The sequence below is a fragment of the Rhipicephalus sanguineus genome, chromosome 7 (genome assembly GCF_013339695.2).
Source record: "Rhipicephalus sanguineus isolate Rsan-2018 chromosome 7, BIME_Rsan_1.4, whole genome shotgun sequence".
NCBI lineage: Eukaryota > Metazoa > Arthropoda > Arachnida > Ixodida > Ixodidae > Rhipicephalus > Rhipicephalus sanguineus.
In genome coordinates, this window is record NC_051182.1 from 42040150 (window position 1) to 42047432 (window position 7283).

The 7283-nt window shown below is 44.6% G+C and overlaps 1 long non-coding RNA gene across 1 annotated transcript; it reads right to left on the reverse strand.

Annotated features, from left to right (window-relative positions):
- Positions 1-217: 217 nt before the first annotated feature.
- Positions 218-3537, reverse strand: LOC125759272 (uncharacterized). The gene is made up of 4 exons (XR_007416847.1): positions 3290-3537; positions 3152-3223; positions 1043-1107; positions 218-368 (listed from the first exon to the last, which is right to left on the reverse strand). It is a non-coding gene; the product is annotated as an uncharacterized LOC125759272 (long non-coding RNA).
- Between the last annotated feature and the right edge of the window lie 3746 nt (positions 3538-7283).

Consider the following 7283-nt stretch of genomic DNA (forward strand, 5'->3'; position numbering starts at 1 on the left):
TGAAACAGAACTATTTCAGTGCATGATAAGATTTATGATATGTCCGGATGATAGTACGGAATCACATATTAGTTGTGCCTGACAATGTGTTTGCTGGTTGATACACATGCAGCCAAGCATCATACAAAAGTGCATGTATGCACCTTCTACAACACTTGTGCTGTACAAAGACATTTCTCAACAAAAGAAAATGGATAAAAACATTTATTGACTGGGAAACATGCAGAGGTTAAATGAAAGAAAAATATGGTGTACACCTGTCATATCTTCGTTTCGTTTAATCTGTCTACTTAACATTGATGACAGATTGTTTTGATGCGCAGGGTCCTTGTAGGGAATCCATGTATGTGTATCCATGCATGTGTATCCTGCACGAAAGATCGCAGTAAATATATAAGAGTTGCAAAGAAAACTTTATCCAACACATCGTGCACCTTAGAACACTTAGATGTACTGCCAAGGCCCCGTGCAGGTAGTTGACAAAAACACTTTTGTGAAGTTAGAGTTAGTCAAAATTGCATCTTATATCGCATTTCCAATCGAAACTTTCAGCAAATCCTGTTAGAAAACAGGAAAACAACACAGAAGGTCAAGTCCAGCATCAAGTATACATTAACCCTGTAAAACCCAGTGTATCATATATGATACGTTAAAAATAATGCCTGAAAAGAGGAAATAAGCCCGTCAAAGCTTCATGGAAAAGCCATTATTGTATATTTAACATGTTATAATGAAGTTACACTGAGTTATTCATTTAATCAAATTAATTAATTAATTTTAATTAAGAGTAATCAAGTTATGATCGAAATAAAATTGCACCCTTTTTTTTCTTAAAATGAACTCTACAAGAAGAGTAAATATGGTGAGTGTTTTTTCACAATTTCTCTGAAGGCAGAACGCCTTTTGGGCATTACAGGGTTAATGGAGTTACGTCTAGGGTCTTGTTTCTTTGATCTTAGAATTCCCTCAAAAAAGGTGCAATAGGTTCATGAGCAGGCGCAACATGTCCAAGCTTTTTGTAAAGATTGAAACAAATGCCTACCATAAAATATAAACTCGACCAGGCTCACAGGTAGAACGCTCCCATCTTCTTCTGCAAGCTGTCGTCTGCTTCAGCTCCACGAACAGGTGAGATCACCGGTTACATATGTAAAGGATACCAGAAAACATTCATGAGTTGGCGCACCACACAGACCTTACAGCTCACACACAATACATACAATGTATTCAGGCAAGTCTATGTTTATATACCAGCAAGGGCCTTGAATGATGGACTCGGATTGCGCTATAAGAACAGGTATAACCTGAGCAACGGCTCATGGCAGACAACTGTAATGGTGCCATTGCAAGCCGAACTTTCAGAAAGTTATGTACTTAGTAAACACTATGTGGTTGGAGAACGCAGATTACCATATAGGTCATTTAAATGACGAAAATTACATCAGCTCTGCTACACAATATAAAATGCATGAATTGATAAAATAAGAGTATGTGTGGCCCATGTGCACACTCCATAATGCCGAGCTTTACATATTGTATTATATGATGAATTTGAGCCGTTTAGGAAAGTAATTCTAGTCGTGTTAAAGCCAATCAATGCCTGGAATATCGGTTTGAATTTGTAGTGCTGCAAGCCATAAAAAAAAACCGTTAACCACTTTTGTCAGCCTTCTCTAAACTTCTGCACACATAGTTACATATGAGAATTTAGATTGGTTTCCCCTAATAATTACTTCATAAAATTAAAGTAGCACTCTCACAATGAATGCTACGTCTTAGTCGCACAACCTGCAAATAAGAGCGCTTTTTCAGTTTCATGCTCCCTTAAGAAAAGCTCACAAAATAAACATGAACTTTAGATAAGCACATAATTGAGGTGTGCTGTTGCCACCTCAGCACAGTGGATAAAAAGCTCTTGGAACAGTGCTGCTTAACCATTACAACAACTTCTGTTAATATAAACCAGTATGCTTCAGGAAACAATATAACGACGGGAAAAATATTTCACATCATTTTTCTCAAACACAAATATTGCAACAAAAGGCACCTTCCCAAACGCAACTAACTGGCATATTTGTCTAGAATTGATAATTATAAACATTTTGTGCTACTTCAAATTAATGTACACATGGTGTTAGTACCAGAATATAACGTAATTCACTGACTTGTATTATCTTCAAGTGGGTTCACCCAACGCAAGTTCGTTTCTCGTAGCAACGACCTTGCACAGTCAGATTAAAATCCTAACCATAGCGCAACTAACTTCTAACAAAAACAAGCGCGATGCAGTAGTCGCGGAGAAAGCCACAAACGCACGCCACTGCAGAGCACCGCGCGCGCATGTGCAGCCGCAGCGTGTTTTGATATCTTCCTCCCCGCGTACTACATGCCAATTATTACTGAGTTTCCTGAAGAGTTACTTCATTTGTACCTGCATCATGAGAAGGCTAGGCGATGAACGTTATGTTTAAAGCAGTTTTATTTCCGAAGTGATAAGCCATCGTACAAGTAGCTTCAGGCGATGATCTCGTGCAGTATACAGCTGTAGTCGATTTCATTAACTTTCGACGACGCTAAGAAGTTTACTTACGGAATCACAACTGGGCTACAAAAAATCTTGCAAATGATTCTTATTTCGGTTTACGATCGCTTCTGAGCGGCGGAATCCAAGAACGGGCCACTTTCTCTCCTCGGTCGCGGCCGCGTCCCGTCTACGAGAAAGGGCCATGCTGGCCATGCTCTCAAGCACTGCAGTCCTCCCCTCCTTCCTCACCTCCCCCACTCTGGTCCCCTGCGCCCAAAAGGACAACGCGAGCGTGACCCTCCCTGCGACACACATCGCGCAGGCGTCCTCAAGGTCATCCAGCTCCCGGAGAGAAGCGGCAGCGGCGCTTTTGTATGCCCCCTCTACCCTCGCACTCCAGCAAGCGGGAAGCGGGCGGGCCGAGCGACAGGCATTCTTGGAATAATCGAACAGCCAAGGAAGAAGAGCGCCATTACACGAAACGCTTGCGTTACAGAAGCGGAGTATCGCGCAAAGCAACGCGCCTTCATCCACCCGTTGCAGTTGTAGGTAGTGAACACACATAGTGAATGCTTCATACAACCGTATAAAGTGCACAGAAAGCATTGAGCATAGCGTAAAACATACCTGTCTATCATCCTTCCTCTGGCCATCATCCCCGCAGAGTGAACACACCGCCCAGACGATCACACTCGGTTCCTGCGTAAAAGACGTCATGTAATGAAGTAACCTAGCTGTGTAATTCAGAAATATTCTAGAACTTACCAAAATCAGGCATCCACTGCGCACTCTTCAGCTTTACAGTCCACAATGTACCGTACACTCGGCGACAGTCTTGTCAAAAGGCTGCTGTACGTCCGCACTCGCCGTCAGTCACGAGACTAGGACCTAGATCGTCTTGGAAGGTACACTTGATATTGAATCACGTAACCAACGTGCATAATCGATAAACGTGGTAACGAAGCATTGTAGAACACAGCATGGCACACACACAAACCGCGCGCACCCGTCAAACAACTAAAGTGCCCCCAAGGACTTTTCTTGGCAATGAAGGGAAGGCTACGGGGGCGGAGCTACTGCACATGTACTGCTCCGCGAAATAGTCCGGTTCGGCGCGCGTTTCGAATTTAGTTTTGGTTTGTGAACCTTCCGTACCTCATGTGACGGCCATTTCATTGTTCGAGCGGCCGTCTCAGGCTTATACAGCCATTTGCTAGTGAAATTCGTCAGAAGCTCCCTCGGCGAGTCGTCGGGAAAGCTGGAGGGTGACGAGCGCTCACTTGAAGACGAAGGCGCTATTTTGACTGTGAGGTGCACGTAAAAGGTGCGACGTTTTCACAAGTGCAAAAACGCAAGATGACGCTGCTTAAATCAGAACAAATATAAATATCTCCTTGGTGCGTGCTGACCCTCTCTTCAAACAGCGCTCCGTAGAAAATAAAGCAATGTTGTTTTTATTTGTCACTGTACATACAAAAAAGTGTATTTATGGCTTTTTTTACACCCGTGTGTGCATGTTGGGAATGTGTTATGGCTGTTCGATTTTGTTATACAACTATACATTTTGTTTTGGGGAAATGTAAGTTAGAAATGTTCAGTTTTCAAACTCGCATCCCAGACGATGGTCATCTCTGAGTCCTTACTCAAAAGAAACGCTTTTTTGTTTCAAGTTACTGCCCTCTCCCGTGGATAGAAAGAGGTAGGGATTATGATGGGAGGAGGAAATGGGTAGGGTGTGATAAGCGACACCCAACGTTGCACACAGAGGAGGTGAATGGGACAAGGAAGGAGTGAAGGGAGAGAGGAGTTGACGCCGTGGAGAGCGGGAGAGTCGCGTGGAGACGACATTACGAGGGGGGCGGGGCGGGAGAAGGATGTACGCGACGTTGGGCCAAATCGAACTTTGCTTGTCGGCTGCTTCTGACCAGCGTTGCAACAGCGAGGAGAGATAGAGACAGTAGTTTGAGGTTGGGAAAAACGCTTGTCCGCGTATCTTTGCAACCAACAACATTCTGTTTTGGACATATATGTAAGTGCACCATGCATAAGAACAGTCCCTAATTTTTATCACAACAACGAACTTTTTTTTCTGTACGTCACCCATTGTCCACAGTTCCAATTCTTCTCCGCCCCCCAAAATCCTTCGCGACGCCGTGCGGGTAATCCCCACTCTCCTCCGTTAACTTCTACTGGAAAAATGTGCAACACGGGCCCCTGAGCGAGTGTTCGCAGTGTCACTTGATCATATCTGTTCATATTTGCATATGTGATCGACTCATGCCTTTTAAAAATAAGGAAATGCTTACTTCTATATATGCGGCAGGTAATATAATGAACCTTGCTGGGGTCGTCAGCAATTCTTCGATCGCCGGTGCATGGGCGATATATGTAAAATATTTACGCATTCTACTGAAACACGATATTTGTGTACATTGCAACACAAATTGTTTATTGCTTGTAGTCTCTGAAAGACGAACTTGTCTATTGTGATAAACTGATTTTACGGTGGCGATTAAGGCTTTTTAACTTCTTTGTTGTGATGCGCGTTTTGACATTAGGAACGGCAACTGAAAGTCTGAACACTTCAGTCACCAGAAATTAAAGTGCACATGGTCATTTGACTCTCCGATGTACACTTAATGTTAAACGACATTAGGCTTTGCATGTCTAATGTCTGTCTAGTGACTCATTAGGAGCGCACCTAGTCGACACTAGACACTCAAGACTCATTTTCATAAGGGCACTCTCTTGGCTCCCTTTGCGCTGCTTCCCGGAATCCCGTGGGCCGCTGCGTTGGTCGTTAAACCGATGGTAAATAGGGCGCGGCTTTTGTTCGAACAGTTACTGGCAGCGAGAAGTGTTCTTCTGTCCCCGCGCCTCATACATTCGAACCGAGCGCCGCTGCGCTTCGACCCTCGACTGCCGGGAGCTGGCTTCTTGGAAGCCGCACTTCTGGGGGTAAGACAACTATTCCCCCCTTCTCGACACGCCAGCCCTTACAGCCTCCTTGACCAGATGCCCGTAAAGTCCCTCTACAGGGACCATATACCCCTGCCACACGGGCGCCCGCTAACTCCGTGTAACTCCCTCGCCGTTACGTCAACGGAGATGCGGTCTGCGTCACACGGTCTCCCTTACGCCAAGGAAGTTAAAAGCAGCGTTTCGCGAAGGGAGTTCGACGATCTCCATTAGCGGCTGAATGGAGTACTCTCGTCCCCAGTAATCTGCAGTTACGGAAAATACTGCAAACACAAAACAGCCGCAGTCAACACAATAATGAATTTTATTAATTTTGAAAGTCATTTCACTGAATAATCCATTCATAACGTGCAAAAAATAAACGCGTATGAGTGCGCATACTCTCCACACCATGCCTCGCGAAAAATCGTCGTGCCGCCATTTTGAATAAGTGTCTCCGAGTCCGTGTGCACCGTTTTGTTTACGTCTGCGCATCTCGTTTCTTTCTTATTACGGTGCTCTTCATTCTACTTCAGCACTACCAATAGTCACAACAGAGAGTGAGGCGGGTTTTCTGCCTTCTTCGTCGACGCCGGCACTCGTGCTGGCAGTATACATGCGGACTGTTGTGGGAGTCATCCGCAGCAAAGGCTTCGTGGACTGGACGTGAGACCTGTGCTCAACCGATATTGGAAAGGACAACGTGATATGGGTGGTAGTGCAACTTAAAAGAGCTCTACGACAACTTGCAGCGTGTTTTACAATCGGCACGCGTAGAGAAGACGCGTACCAAAACAAACGTACAGTGTTGCAGCGCTCCTGTCAAAATTACTGCCAACATGCTTGCAGGTACACGTTTCTGTGATAGAGACGAAAAAAATTATCTTTTGTACCGATGTGATTAAATTATAATTTTTATAATCACACATACCATTGAGAATGTTTTCAGCGTGGTTAGACGCGAAATCTTGCATGCAGACTGTAGGTACAGCAGCGCCTAATGGACCTATTGCGGCTGGGGTTCTGTTTGGTGTCACAGAAGTCTGGCAACTTGGGGCAGTGCGCCCCAGTCGCCCCAGTGATACGACACGGACACACCACAGACGCTGGCAGGGACGTGTGCAAAGTTGCCGGCAGTTTTAGGGGCGAAGCTCCTTAAGGCGGCACCCGTTCGTCCCTCGTAGTCGTAGTCGTAGTGCGTAACCAGTCTTACGCTTTGACCTCCAAGGTGGTGCCGGTGGGAGATTTTTCCTGTGCGTTGTTGAACAATAAAAAATTCGCAGCGTGCGCGTTAACTAAAAGCCGAATTCTTCTGTCTCTCATTCCCCATTAGCAGCCATTGGCATTTTCCAGTAGGAAACGTTAGTAGAAGTAGAAGTGTAAGTGTTAGCTAAAAGCCGACTTCTTCTGTCTCTCATTCCCATTAGCAGCCATTGTTTACCTCCAAGGTAGTGCCTGGTGAGATTTCTCCTGTGCGTGATTAAACAATAAAAATTTTGTTCAAAACGCCGTTGATTGATGAAATAAACCAACGAAAGATGCCAGATGTTTTGTAAAAGCAAAACGAAAGAACGCCAGATGTTTCTAAAGCAAAACGAAAAGACGCCAGCTGCTTAACGAAAGACGTCAGATGTTTTCTAAAGCAATGCTTTTCTAAACAATGAAAATTCACAGCGTACATGTAAAATTAAAGTGAGCTACAAGTCGTCATAACTCATCGAACCTTTAGTATAAATGCGCCCGATCTCAAGTCGGTGATGATGTACTGGGCAGAATTCACGGAAGATTCACGGTTTACCGA